This window comes from Rhinoderma darwinii, unplaced genomic scaffold (assembly GCF_050947455.1).
Source record: "Rhinoderma darwinii isolate aRhiDar2 unplaced genomic scaffold, aRhiDar2.hap1 Scaffold_973, whole genome shotgun sequence".
Classification (NCBI taxonomy): domain Eukaryota; kingdom Metazoa; phylum Chordata; class Amphibia; order Anura; family Rhinodermatidae; genus Rhinoderma; species Rhinoderma darwinii.
Window position 1 is genome coordinate 64,591 of NW_027464548.1, and position 14,139 is coordinate 78,729.

A 14,139-nucleotide genomic window follows, 5' to 3' on the forward strand; every position below is an offset into this window, starting at 1 on the left:
CCCTTGCAGCGATTCAGCCTACTTCTAGGCAATTCCATGGGGCCCTGCAGGCTCACACACTCACAGCTACACGGGAGGTGAATAAAGGCCGGAGAGGAAGCCAGACAGGATTTGCTTCTTTTGCTTGCACCACAATGCAGTGCTGAAAGAGGAGGAATCTACATAAAAACGCCTTCCTGGCAACGCCCAAATGCCCTGCTGCCATGCAGATAAACACTGGCAGCGGCAGCAAGTGCATGCCCACAGCCACCCCTTGTTCCTTCACACCTTGTATCAGCTGTAATCCAGTCCAGTCCAGTGCTGCCTGCTGAGCAGCACTGACCAACACTGCCTGGGCCCAGGCTTTTATCTCTGAGGCCCCATTATGATGTCAGAAAGCTGGCTCTGGAATCCTGAGGGCTCCACTATGACACGTGCAAAGTTCCGTCTGAACTTTATATAAGACGGTGAGGCTCAGTCAGTCACTCAGTGTTGCCTGAGAGGGCAACACTGCAACAGCCGGCCGCCAGGCTGTCTTTTTTTTGCACAGCTAGTTGCCTCCAGGAGGCCACAAGAGGGAGACAAGGGACTGCAAAATGGAAAATAGGCATCCACCAACTTTACAGACAACTTCTCCTTGCTCCTACAACCTCCATCCTTGCACAGTTTGTTATTCTTCTAGGTAACATAGTAACAAATCCAAATTGCTGCTCTCTTTGTAGGCAAGCAAGGCTTTGTTGCAACTGCAATTCTTACTTCTTCTTGAAATGTAGGGACGACAGTACATTCCATCACATCCATCTAGTGTACACAGGTAGGTCCATTGTGGCGGGCAGGCGAGCGGGCGGGCTGCTTTATTGGCTGTTTGCTGTTCCCCTACTCCACTCCACTATTTGACTGTTGTGCTGCATCAATCAATCAATCAATCAATCAATCAATCAATCAATCAATCAATCAATCAGTGGCTGGCTCAGGTGCAGCTCTTTAACTTACCTAAAAGGGAGGGCGGAGAGAAGACAAGGAAGGTGAATGAGGTGTTCCAATGTGAAATGCCGGAAACACAGAAACACAGACGACACACAACAAGAGGTGGCAATCTATTCATTAATTGCATTTAATCAATGAGCTCATTATCACTCATGCATTGTCCAACAGGTGTTGAAATAATGGGATTAAAAGGGGAGATCCCTTCAGAAAGACAGAAACAATAGCAAAGACAAAAAACACTTTTGGAATCTGCTTTTAGTCAACACATAAGGAAAGGGTGCACCGGTCCTGGAAATACTGCAATACCAGGTCAATGCGTGGAGTGGACAGAGCAAGCTCTATTTCCATCTCCCTGTTCTAAAAATCCATTTAATATATGGTCCCCAGATAGGGGACGTATCAGATATTAAACTGATAAGAACAGATACTACACTTGATCTTAGCCAAAAGGCCGAGAAGCGATAACCCGAACGGGCCGCGCGTTGCCCGAGCCTGCCCGATACTGCTGTTCAGCCCTTGCAGCGATTCAGCCTACTTCTAGGCAATTCCATGGGGCCCTGCAGGCTCACACACTCACAGCTACACGGGAGGTGAATAAAGGCCGGAGAGGAAGCCAGACAGGATTTGCTTCTTTTGCTTGCACCACAATGCAGTGCTGAAAGAGGAGGAATCTACATAAAAACGCCTTCCTGGCAACGCCCAAATGCCCTGCTGCCATGCAGATAAACACTGGCAGCGGCAGCAAGTGCATGCCCACAGCCACCCCTTGTTCCTTCACACCTTGTATCAGCTGTAATCCAGTCCAGTCCAGTGCTGCCTGCTGAGCAGCACTGACCAACACTGCCTGGGCCCAGGCTTTTATCTCTGAGGCCCCATTATGATGTCAGAAAGCTGGCTCTGGAATCCTGAGGGCTCCACTATGACACGTGCAAAGTTCCGTCTGAACTTTATATAAGACGGTGAGGCTCAGTCAGTCACTCAGTGTTGCCTGAGAGGGCAACACTGCAACAGCCGGCCGCCAGGCTGTCTTTTTTTTGCACAGCTAGTTGCCTCCAGGAGGCCACAAGAGGGAGACAAGGGACTGCAAAATGGAAAATAGGCATCCACCAACTTTACAGACAACTTCTCCTTGCTCCTACAACCTCCATCCTTGCACAGTTTGTTATTCTTCTAGGTAACATAGTAACAAATCCAAATTGCTGCTCTCTTTGTAGGCAAGCAAGGCTTTGTTGCAACTGCAATTCTTACTTCTTCTTGAAATGTAGGGACGACAGTACATTCCATCACATCCATCTAGTGTACACAGGTAGGTCCATTGTGGCGGGCAGGCGAGCGGGCGGGCTGCTTTATTGGCTGTTTGCTGTTCCCCTACTCCACTCCACTATTTGACTGTTGTGCTGCATCAATCAATCAATCAATCAATCAATCAATCAATCAATCAATCAATCAATCAATCAATCAGTGGCTGGCTCAGGTGCAGCTCTTTAACTTACCTAAAAGGGAGGGCGGAGAGAAGACAAGGAAGGTGAATGAGGTGTTCCAATGTGAAATGCCGGAAACACAGAAACACAGACGACACACAACAAGAGGTGGCAATCTATTCATTAATTGCATTTAATCAATGAGCTCATTATCACTCATGCATTGTCCAACAGGTGTTGAAATAATGGGATTAAAAGGGGAGATCCCTTCAGAAAGACAGAAACAATAGCAAAGACAAAAAACACTTTTGGAATCTGCTTTTAGTCAACACATAAGGAAAGGGTGCACCGGTCCTGGAAATACTGCAATACCAGGTCAATGCGTGGAGTGGACAGAGCAAGCTCTATTTCCATCTCCCTGTTCTAAAAATCCATTTAATATATGGTCCCCAGATAGGGGACGTATCAGATATTAAACTGATAAGAACAGATACTACACTTGATCTTAGCCAAAAGGCCGAGAAGCGATAACCCGAACGGGCCGCGCGTTGCCCGAGCCTGCCCGATACTGCTGTTCAGCCCTTGCAGCGATTCAGCCTACTTCTAGGCAATTCCATGGGGCCCTGCAGGCTCACACACTCACAGCTACACGGGAGGTGAATAAAGGCCGGAGAGGAAGCCAGACAGGATTTGCTTCTTTTGCTTGCACCACAATGCAGTGCTGAAAGAGGAGGAATCTACATAAAAACGCCTTCCTGGCAACGCCCAAATGCCCTGCTGCCATGCAGATAAACACTGGCAGCGGCAGCAAGTGCATGCCCACAGCCACCCCTTGTTCCTTCACACCTTGTATCAGCTGTAATCCAGTCCAGTCCAGTGCTGCCTGCTGAGCAGCACTGACCAACACTGCCTGGGCCCAGGCTTTTATCTCTGAGGCCCCATTATGATGTCAGAAAGCTGGCTCTGGAATCCTGAGGGCTCCACTATGACACGTGCAAAGTTCCGTCTGAACTTTATATAAGACGGTGAGGCTCAGTCAGTCACTCAGTGTTGCCTGAGAGGGCAACACTGCAACAGCCGGCCGCCAGGCTGTCTTTTTTTTGCACAGCTAGTTGCCTCCAGGAGGCCACAAGAGGGAGACAAGGGACTGCAAAATGGAAAATAGGCATCCACCAACTTTACAGACAACTTCTCCTTGCTCCTACAACCTCCATCCTTGCACAGTTTGTTATTCTTCTAGGTAACATAGTAACAAATCCAAATTGCTGCTCTCTTTGTAGGCAAGCAAGGCTTTGTTGCAACTGCAATTCTTACTTCTTCTTGAAATGTAGGGACGACAGTACATTCCATCACATCCATCTAGTGTACACAGGTAGGTCCATTGTGGCGGGCAGGCGAGCGGGCGGGCTGCTTTATTGGCTGTTTGCTGTTCCCCTACTCCACTCCACTATTTGACTGTTGTGCTGCATCAATCAATCAATCAATCAATCAATCAATCAATCAGTGGCTGGCTCAGGTGCAGCTCTTTAACTTACCTAAAAGGGAGGGCGGAGAGAAGACAAGGAAGGTGAATGAGGTGTTCCAATGTGAAATGCCGGAAACACAGAAACACAGACGACACACAACAAGAGGTGGCAATCTATTCATTAATTGCATTTAATCAATGAGCTCATTATCACTCATGCATTGTCCAACAGGTGTTGAAATAATGGGATTAAAAGGGGAGATCCCTTCAGAAAGACAGAAACAATAGCAAAGACAAAAAACACTTTTGGAATCTGCTTTTAGTCAACACATAAGGAAAGGGTGCACCGGTCCTGGAAATACTGCAATACCAGGTCAATGCGTGGAGTGGACAGAGCAAGCTCTATTTCCATCTCCCTGTTCTAAAAATCCATTTAATATATGGTCCCCAGATAGGGGACGTATCAGATATTAAACTGATAAGAACAGATACTACACTTGATCTTAGCCAAAAGGCCGAGAAGCGATAACCCGAACGGGCCGCGCGTTGCCCGAGCCTGCCCGATACTGCTGTTCAGCCCTTGCAGCGATTCAGCCTACTTCTAGGCAATTCCATGGGGCCCTGCAGGCTCACACACTCACAGCTACACGGGAGGTGAATAAAGGCCGGAGAGGAAGCCAGACAGGATTTGCTTCTTTTGCTTGCACCACAATGCAGTGCTGAAAGAGGAGGAATCTACATAAAAACGCCTTCCTGGCAACGCCCAAATGCCCTGCTGCCATGCAGATAAACACTGGCAGCGGCAGCAAGTGCATGCCCACAGCCACCCCTTGTTCCTTCACACCTTGTATCAGCTGTAATCCAGTCCAGTCCAGTGCTGCCTGCTGAGCAGCACTGACCAACACTGCCTGGGCCCAGGCTTTTATCTCTGAGGCCCCATTATGATGTCAGAAAGCTGGCTCTGGAATCCTGAGGGCTCCACTATGACACGTGCAAAGTTCCGTCTGAACTTTATATAAGACGGTGAGGCTCAGTCAGTCACTCAGTGTTGCCTGAGAGGGCAACACTGCAACAGCCGGCCGCCAGGCTGTCTTTTTTTTGCACAGCTAGTTGCCTCCAGGAGGCCACAAGAGGGAGACAAGGGACTGCAAAATGGAAAATAGGCATCCACCAACTTTACAGACAACTTCTCCTTGCTCCTACAACCTCCATCCTTGCACAGTTTGTTATTCTTCTAGGTAACATAGTAACAAATCCAAATTGCTGCTCTCTTTGTAGGCAAGCAAGGCTTTGTTGCAACTGCAATTCTTACTTCTTCTTGAAATGTAGGGACGACAGTACATTCCATCACATCCATCTAGTGTACACAGGTAGGTCCATTGTGGCGGGCAGGCGAGCGGGCGGGCTGCTTTATTGGCTGTTTGCTGTTCCCCTACTCCACTCCACTATTTGACTGTTGTGCTGCATCAATCAATCAATCAATCAATCAATCAATCAATCAATCAGTGGCTGGCTCAGGTGCAGCTCTTTAACTTACCTAAAAGGGAGGGCGGAGAGAAGACAAGGAAGGTGAATGAGGTGTTCCAATGTGAAATGCCGGAAACACAGAAACACAGACGACACACAACAAGAGGTGGCAATCTATTCATTAATTGCATTTAATCAATGAGCTCATTATCACTCATGCATTGTCCAACAGGTGTTGAAATAATGGGATTAAAAGGGGAGATCCCTTCAGAAAGACAGAAACAATAGCAAAGACAAAAAGCACTTTTGGAATCTGCTTTTAGTCAACACATAAGGAAAGGGTGCACCGGTCCTGGAAATACTGCAATACCAGGTCAATGCGTGGAGTGGACAGAGCAAGCTCTATTTCCATCTCCCTGTTCTAAAAATCCATTTAATATATGGTCCCCAGATAGGGGACGTATCAGATATTAAACTGATAAGAACAGATACTACACTTGATCTTAGCCAAAAGGCCGAGAAGCGATAACCCGAACGGGCCGCGCGTTGCCCGAGCCTGCCCGATACTGCTGTTCAGCCCTTGCAGCGATTCAACCTACTTCTAGGCAATTCCATGGGGCCCTGCAGGCTCACACACTCACAGCTACACGGGAGGTGAATAAAGGCCGGAGAGGAAGCCAGACAGGATTTGCTTCTTTTGCTTGCACCACAATGCAGTGCTGAAAGAGGAGGAATCTACATAAAAACGCCTTCCTGGCAACGCCCAAATGCCCTGCTGCCATGCAGATAAACACTGGCAGCGGCAGCAAGTGCATGCCCACAGCCACCCCTTGTTCCTTCACACCTTGTATCAGCTGTAATCCAGTCCAGTCCAGTGCTGCCTGCTGAGCAGCACTGACCAACACTGCCTGGGCCCAGGCTTTTATCTCTGAGGCCCCATTATGATGTCAGAAAGCTGGCTCTGGAATCCTGAGGGCTCCACTATGACACGTGCAAAGTTCCGTCTGAACTTTATATAAGACGGTGAGGCTCAGTCAGTCACTCAGTGTTGCCTGAGAGGGCAACACTGCAACAGCCGGCCGCCAGGCTGTCTTTTTTTTGCACAGCTAGTTGCCTCCAGGAGGCCACAAGAGGGAGACAAGGGACTGCAAAATGGAAAATAGGCATCCACCAACTTTACAGACAACTTCTCCTTGCTCCTACAACCTCCATCCTTGCACAGTTTGTTATTCTTCTAGGTAACATAGTAACAAATCCAAATTGCTGCTCTCTTTGTAGGCAAGCAAGGCTTTGTTGCAACTGCAATTCTTACTTCTTCTTGAAATGTAGGGACGACAGTACATTCCATCACATCCATCTAGTGTACACAGGTAGGTCCATTGTGGCGGGCAGGCGAGCGGGCGGGCTGCTTTATTGGCTGTTTGCTGTTCCCCTACTCCACTCCACTATTTGACTGTTGTGCTGCATCAATCAATCAATCAATCAATCAATCAATCAATCAATCAATCAGTGGCTGGCTCAGGTGCAGCTCTTTAACTTACCTAAAAGGGAGGGCGGAGAGAAGACAAGGAAGGTGAATGAGGTGTTCCAATGTGAAATGCCGGAAACACAGAAACACAGACGACACACAACAAGAGGTGGCAATCTATTCATTAATTGCATTTAATCAATGAGCTCATTATCACTCATGCATTGTCCAACAGGTGTTGAAATAATGGGATTAAAAGGGGAGATCCCTTCAGAAAGACAGAAACAATAGCAAAGACAAAAAACACTTTTGGAATCTGCTTTTAGTCAACACATAAGGAAAGGGTGCACCGGTCCTGGAAATACTGCAATACCAGGTCAATGCGTGGAGTGGACAGAGCAAGCTCTATTTCCATCTCCCTGTTCTAAAAATCCATTTAATATATGGTCCCCAGATAGGGGACGTATCAGATATTAAACTGATAAGAACAGATACTACACTTGATCTTAGCCAAAAGGCCGAGAAGCGATAACCCGAACGGGCCGCGCGTTGCCCGAGCCTGCCCGATACTGCTGTTCAGCCCTTGCAGCGATTCAGCCTACTTCTAGGCAATTCCATGGGGCCCTGCAGGCTCACACACTCACAGCTACACGGGAGGTGAATAAAGGCCGGAGAGGAAGCCAGACAGGATTTGCTTCTTTTGCTTGCACCACAATGCAGTGCTGAAAGAGGAGGAATCTACATAAAAACGCCTTCCTGGCAACGCCCAAATGCCCTGCTGCCATGCAGATAAACACTGGCAGCGGCAGCAAGTGCATGCCCACAGCCACCCCTTGTTCCTTCACACCTTGTATCAGCTGTAATCCAGTCCAGTCCAGTGCTGCCTGCTGAGCAGCACTGACCAACACTGCCTGGGCCCAGGCTTTTATCTCTGAGGCCCCATTATGATGTCAGAAAGCTGGCTCTGGAATCCTGAGGGCTCCACTATGACACGTGCAAAGTTCCGTCTGAACTTTATATAAGACGGTGAGGCTCAGTCAGTCACTCAGTGTTGCCTGAGAGGGCAACACTGCAACAGCCGGCCGCCAGGCTGTCTTTTTTTTGCACAGCTAGTTGCCTCCAGGAGGCCACAAGAGGGAGACAAGGGACTGCAAAATGGAAAATAGGCATCCACCAACTTTACAGACAACTTCTCCTTGCTCCTACAACCTCCATCCTTGCACAGTTTGTTATTCTTCTAGGTAACATAGTAACAAATCCAAATTGCTGCTCTCTTTGTAGGCAAGCAAGGCTTTGTTGCAACTGCAATTCTTACTTCTTCTTGAAATGTAGGGACGACAGTACATTCCATCACATCCATCTAGTGTACACAGGTAGGTCCATTGTGGCGGGCAGGCGAGCGGGCGGGCTGCTTTATTGGCTGTTTGCTGTTCCCCTACTCCACTCCACTATTTGACTGTTGTGCTGCATCAATCAATCAATCAATCAATCAATCAATCAATCAGTGGCTGGCTCAGGTGCAGCTCTTTAACTTACCTAAAAGGGAGGGCGGAGAGAAGACAAGGAAGGTGAATGAGGTGTTCCAATGTGAAATGCCGGAAACACAGAAACACAGACGACACACAACAAGAGGTGGCAATCTATTCATTAATTGCATTTAATCAATGAGCTCATTATCACTCATGCATTGTCCAACAGGTGTTGAAATAATGGGATTAAAAGGGGAGATCCCTTCAGAAAGACAGAAACAATAGCAAAGACAAAAAACACTTTTGGAATCTGCTTTTAGTCAACACATAAGGAAAGGGTGCACCGGTCCTGGAAATACTGCAATACCAGGTCAATGCGTGGAGTGGACAGAGCAAGCTCTATTTCCATCTCCCTGTTCTAAAAATCCATTTAATATATGGTCCCCAGATAGGGGACGTATCAGATATTAAACTGATAAGAACAGATACTACACTTGATCTTAGCCAAAAGGCCGAGAAGCGATAACCCGAACGGGCCGCGCGTTGCCCGAGCCTGCCCGATACTGCTGTTCAGCCCTTGCAGCGATTCAGCCTACTTCTAGGCAATTCCATGGGGCCCTGCAGGCTCACACACTCACAGCTACACGGGAGGTGAATAAAGGCCGGAGAGGAAGCCAGACAGGATTTGCTTCTTTTGCTTGCACCACAATGCAGTGCTGAAAGAGGAGGAATCTACATAAAAACGCCTTCCTGGCAACGCCCAAATGCCCTGCTGCCATGCAGATAAACACTGGCAGCGGCAGCAAGTGCATGCCCACAGCCACCCCTTGTTCCTTCACACCTTGTATCAGCTGTAATCCAGTCCAGTCCAGTGCTGCCTGCTGAGCAGCACTGACCAACACTGCCTGGGCCCAGGCTTTTATCTCTGAGGCCCCATTATGATGTCAGAAAGCTGGCTCTGGAATCCTGAGGGCTCCACTATGACACGTGCAAAGTTCCGTCTGAACTTTATATAAGACGGTGAGGCTCAGTCAGTCACTCAGTGTTGCCTGAGAGGGCAACACTGCAACAGCCGGCCGCCAGGCTGTCTTTTTTTTGCACAGCTAGTTGCCTCCAGGAGGCCACAAGAGGGAGACAAGGGACTGCAAAATGGAAAATAGGCATCCACCAACTTTACAGACAACTTCTCCTTGCTCCTACAACCTCCATCCTTGCACAGTTTGTTATTCTTCTAGGTAACATAGTAACAAATCCAAATTGCTGCTCTCTTTGTAGGCAAGCAAGGCTTTGTTGCAACTGCAATTCTTACTTCTTCTTGAAATGTAGGGACGACAGTACATTCCATCACATCCATCTAGTGTACACAGGTAGGTCCATTGTGGCGGGCAGGCGAGCGGGCGGGCTGCTTTATTGGCTGTTTGCTGTTCCCCTACTCCACTCCACTATTTGACTGTTGTGCTGCATCAATCAATCAATCAATCAATCAATCAATCAATCAATCAATCAATCAGTGGCTGGCTCAGGTGCAGCTCTTTAACTTACCTAAAAGGGAGGGCGGAGAGAAGACAAGGAAGGTGAATGAGGTGTTCCAATGTGAAATGCCGGAAACACAGAAACACAGACGACACACAACAAGAGGTGGCAATCTATTCATTAATTGCATTTAATCAATGAGCTCATTATCACTCATGCATTGTCCAACAGGTGTTGAAATAATGGGATTAAAAGGGGAGATCCCTTCAGAAAGACAGAAACAATAGCAAAGACAAAAAACACTACAATAGCAAAGACAAAAAACACTTTTGGAATCTGCTTTTAGTCAACACATAAGGAAAGGGTGCACCGGTCCTGGAAATACTGCAATACCAGGTCAATGCGTGGAGTGGACAGAGCAAGCTCTATTTCCATCTCCCTGTTCTAAAAATCCATTTAATATATGGTCCCCAGATAGGGGACGTATCAGATATTAAACTGATAAGAACAGATACTACACTTGATCTTAGCCAAAAGGCCGAGAAGCGATAACCCGAACGGGCCGCGCGTTGCCCGAGCCTGCCCGATACTGCTGTTCAGCCCTTGCAGCGATTCAGCCTACTTCTAGGCAATTCCATGGGGCCCTGCAGGCTCACACACTCACAGCTACACGGGAGGTGAATAAAGGCCGGAGAGGAAGCCAGACAGGATTTGCTTCTTTTGCTTGCACCACAATGCAGTGCTGAAAGAGGAGGAATCTACATAAAAACGCCTTCCTGGCAACGCCCAAATGCCCTGCTGCCATGCAGATAAACACTGGCAGCGGCAGCAAGTGCATGCCCACAGCCACCCCTTGTTCCTTCACACCTTGTATCAGCTGTAATCCAGTCCAGTCCAGTGCTGCCTGCTGAGCAGCACTGACCAACACTGCCTGGGCCCAGGCTTTTATCTCTGAGGCCCCATTATGATGTCAGAAAGCTGGCTCTGGAATCCTGAGGGCTCCACTATGACACGTGCAAAGTTCCGTCTGAACTTTATATAAGACGGTGAGGCTCAGTCAGTCACTCAGTGTTGCCTGAGAGGGCAACACTGCAACAGCCGGCCGCCAGGCTGTCTTTTTTTTGCACAGCTAGTTGCCTCCAGGAGGCCACAAGAGGGAGACAAGGGACTGCAAAATGGAAAATAGGCATCCACCAACTTTACAGACAACTTCTCCTTGCTCCTACAACCTCCATCCTTGCACAGTTTGTTATTCTTCTAGGTAACATAGTAACAAATCCAAATTGCTGCTCTCTTTGTAGGCAAGCAAGGCTTTGTTGCAACTGCAATTCTTACTTCTTCTTGAAATGTAGGGACGACAGTACATTCCATCACATCCATCTAGTGTACACAGGTAGGTCCATTGTGGCGGGCAGGCGAGCGGGCGGGCTGCTTTATTGGCTGTTTGCTGTTCCCCTACTCCACTCCACTATTTGACTGTTGTGCTGCATCAATCAATCAATCAATCAATCAATCAATCAATCAATCAATCAATCAATCAATCAGTGGCTGGCTCAGGTGCAGCTCTTTAACTTACCTAAAAGGGAGGGCGGAGAGAAGACAAGGAAGGTGAATGAGGTGTTCCAATGTGAAATGCCGGAAACACAGAAACACAGACGACACACAACAAGAGGTGGCAATCTATTCATTAATTGCATTTAATCAATGAGCTCATTATCACTCATGCATTGTCCAACAGGTGTTGAAATAATGGGATTAAAAGGGGAGATCCCTTCAGAAAGACAGAAACAATAGCAAAGACAAAAAACACTTTTGGAATCTGCTTTTAGTCAACACATAAGGAAAGGGTGCACCGGTCCTGGAAATACTGCAATACCAGGTCAATGCGTGGAGTGGACAGAGCAAGCTCTATTTCCATCTCCCTGTTCTAAAAATCCATTTAATATATGGTCCCCAGATAGGGGACGTATCAGATATTAAACTGATAAGAACAGATACTACACTTGATCTTAGCCAAAAGGCCGAGAAGCGATAACCCGAACGGGCCGCGCGTTGCCCGAGCCTGCCCGATACTGCTGTTCAGCCCTTGCAGCGATTCAGCCTACTTCTAGGCAATTCCATGGGGCCCTGCAGGCTCACACACTCACAGCTACACGGGAGGTGAATAAAGGCCGGAGAGGAAGCCAGACAGGATTTGCTTCTTTTGCTTGCACCACAATGCAGTGCTGAAAGAGGAGGAATCTACATAAAAACGCCTTCCTGGCAACGCCCAAATGCCCTGCTGCCATGCAGATAAACACTGGCAGCGGCAGCAAGTGCATGCCCACAGCCACCCCTTGTTCCTTCACACCTTGTATCAGCTGTAATCCAGTCCAGTCCAGTGCTGCCTGCTGAGCAGCACTGACCAACACTGCCTGGGCCCAGGCTTTTATCTCTGAGGCCCCATTATGATGTCAGAAAGCTGGCTCTGGAATCCTGAGGGCTCCACTATGACACGTGCAAAGTTCCGTCTGAACTTTATATAAGACGGTGAGGCTCAGTCAGTCACTCAGTGTTGCCTGAGAGGGCAACACTGCAACAGCCGGCCGCCAGGCTGTCTTTTTTTTGCACAGCTAGTTGCCTCCAGGAGGCCACAAGAGGGAGACAAGGGACTGCAAAATGGAAAATAGGCATCCACCAACTTTACAGACAACTTCTCCTTGCTCCTACAACCTCCATCCTTGCACAGTTTGTTATTCTTCTAGGTAACATAGTAACAAATCCAAATTGCTGCTCTCTTTGTAGGCAAGCAAGGCTTTGTTGCAACTGCAATTCTTACTTCTTCTTGAAATGTAGGGACGACAGTACATTCCATCACATCCATCTAGTGTACACAGGTAGGTCCATTGTGGCGGGCAGGCGAGCGGGCGGGCTGCTTTATTGGCTGTTTGCTGTTCCCCTACTCCACTCCACTATTTGACTGTTGTGCTGCACAATCAATCAATCAATCAATCAATCAATCAATCAATCAATCAATCAATCAATCAATCAGTGGCTGGCTCAGGTGCAGCTCTTTAACTTACCTAAAAGGGAGGGCGGAGAGAAGACAAGGAAGGTGAATGAGGTGTTCCAATGTGAAATGCCGGAAACACAGAAACACAGACGACACACAACAAGAGGTGGCAATCTATTCATTAATTGCATTTAATCAATGAGCTCATTATCACTCATGCATTGTCCAACAGGTGTTGAAATAATGGGATTAAAAGGGGAGATCCCTTCAGAAAGACAGAAACAATAGCAAAGACAAAAAACACTTTTGGAATCTGCTTTTAGTCAACACATAAGGAAAGGGTGCACCGGTCCTGGAAATACTGCAATACCAGGTCAATGCGTGGAGTGGACAGAGCAAGCTCTATTTCCATCTCCCTGTTCTAAAAATCCATTTAATATATGGTCCCCAGATAGGGGACGTATCAGATATTAAACTGATAAGAACAGATACTACACTTGATCTTAGCCAAAAGGCCGAGAAGCGATAACCCGAACGGGCCGCGCGTTGCCCGAGCCTGCCCGATACTGCTGTTCAGCCCTTGCAGCGATTCAGCCTACTTCTAGGCAATTCCATGGGGCCCTGCAGGCTCACACACTCACAGCTACACGGGAGGTGAATAAAGGCCGGAGAGGAAGCCAGACAGGATTTGCTTCTTTTGCTTGCACCACAATGCAGTGCTGAAAGAGGAGGAATCTACATAAAAACGCCTTCCTGGCAACGCCCAAATGCCCTGCTGCCATGCAGATAAACACTGGCAGCGGCAGCAAGTGCATGCCCACAGCCACCCCTTGTTCCTTCACACCTTGTATCAGCTGTAATCCAGTCCAGTCCAGTGCTGCCTGCTGAGCAGCACTGACCAACACTGCCTGGGCCCAGGCTTTTATCTCTGAGGCCCCATTATGATGTCAGAAAGCTGGCTCTGGAATCCTGAGGGCTCCACTATGACACGTGCAAAGTTCCGTCTGAACTTTATATAAGACGGTGAGGCTCAGTCAGTCACTCAGTGTTGCCTGAGAGGGCAACACTGCAACAGCCGGCCGCCAGGCTGTCTTTTTTTTGCACAGCTAGTTGCCTCCAGGAGGCCACAAGAGGGAGACAAGGGACTGCAAAATGGAAAATAGGCATCCACCAACTTTACAGACAACTTCTCCTTGCTCCTACAACCTCCATCCTTGCACAGTTTGTTATTCTTCTAGGTAACATAGTAACAAATCCAAATTGCTGCTCTCTTTGTAGGCAAGCAAGGCTTTGTTGCAACTGCAATTCTTACTTCTTCTTGAAATGTAGGGACGACAGTACATTCCATCACATCCATCTAGTGTACACAGGTAGGTCCATTGTGGCGGGCAGGCGAGCGGGCGGGCTGCTTTATTGGC

General features: G+C 48.0%; 9 non-coding genes across 9 annotated transcripts; all 9 read right to left on the minus strand.

Annotated features, from left to right (window-relative positions):
• Positions 1-1,238: 1,238 nt before the first annotated feature.
• On the minus strand, positions 1,239-1,429 carry LOC142734342 (U2 spliceosomal RNA). Its single transcript, XR_012880319.1, has one exon. It is a non-coding gene; the product is annotated as a U2 spliceosomal RNA (small nuclear RNA).
• Positions 1,430-2,725: 1,296 nt separating this feature from the next.
• LOC142734343 (U2 spliceosomal RNA) lies at positions 2,726-2,916 on the minus strand. Its single transcript, XR_012880320.1, has one exon. It is a non-coding gene; the product is annotated as a U2 spliceosomal RNA (small nuclear RNA).
• A 1,272-nt stretch (positions 2,917-4,188) lies between these two features.
• Positions 4,189-4,379, minus strand: LOC142734344 (U2 spliceosomal RNA). Its single transcript, XR_012880321.1, has one exon. It is a non-coding gene; the product is annotated as a U2 spliceosomal RNA (small nuclear RNA).
• A 1,276-nt stretch (positions 4,380-5,655) lies between these two features.
• On the minus strand, positions 5,656-5,846 carry LOC142734345 (U2 spliceosomal RNA). Its single transcript, XR_012880322.1, has one exon. It is a non-coding gene; the product is annotated as a U2 spliceosomal RNA (small nuclear RNA).
• Positions 5,847-7,126: 1,280 nt separating this feature from the next.
• Positions 7,127-7,317, minus strand: LOC142734346 (U2 spliceosomal RNA). Its single transcript, XR_012880323.1, has one exon. It is a non-coding gene; the product is annotated as a U2 spliceosomal RNA (small nuclear RNA).
• A 1,272-nt stretch (positions 7,318-8,589) lies between these two features.
• On the minus strand, positions 8,590-8,780 carry LOC142734347 (U2 spliceosomal RNA). Its single transcript, XR_012880324.1, has one exon. It is a non-coding gene; the product is annotated as a U2 spliceosomal RNA (small nuclear RNA).
• Positions 8,781-10,088: 1,308 nt separating this feature from the next.
• On the minus strand, positions 10,089-10,279 carry LOC142734348 (U2 spliceosomal RNA). Its single transcript, XR_012880325.1, has one exon. It is a non-coding gene; the product is annotated as a U2 spliceosomal RNA (small nuclear RNA).
• A 1,292-nt stretch (positions 10,280-11,571) lies between these two features.
• LOC142734349 (U2 spliceosomal RNA) lies at positions 11,572-11,762 on the minus strand. Its single transcript, XR_012880326.1, has one exon. It is a non-coding gene; the product is annotated as a U2 spliceosomal RNA (small nuclear RNA).
• A 1,295-nt stretch (positions 11,763-13,057) lies between these two features.
• Positions 13,058-13,248, minus strand: LOC142734351 (U2 spliceosomal RNA). The gene has a single exon (XR_012880327.1). It is a non-coding gene; the product is annotated as a U2 spliceosomal RNA (small nuclear RNA).
• Between the last annotated feature and the right edge of the window lie 891 nt (positions 13,249-14,139).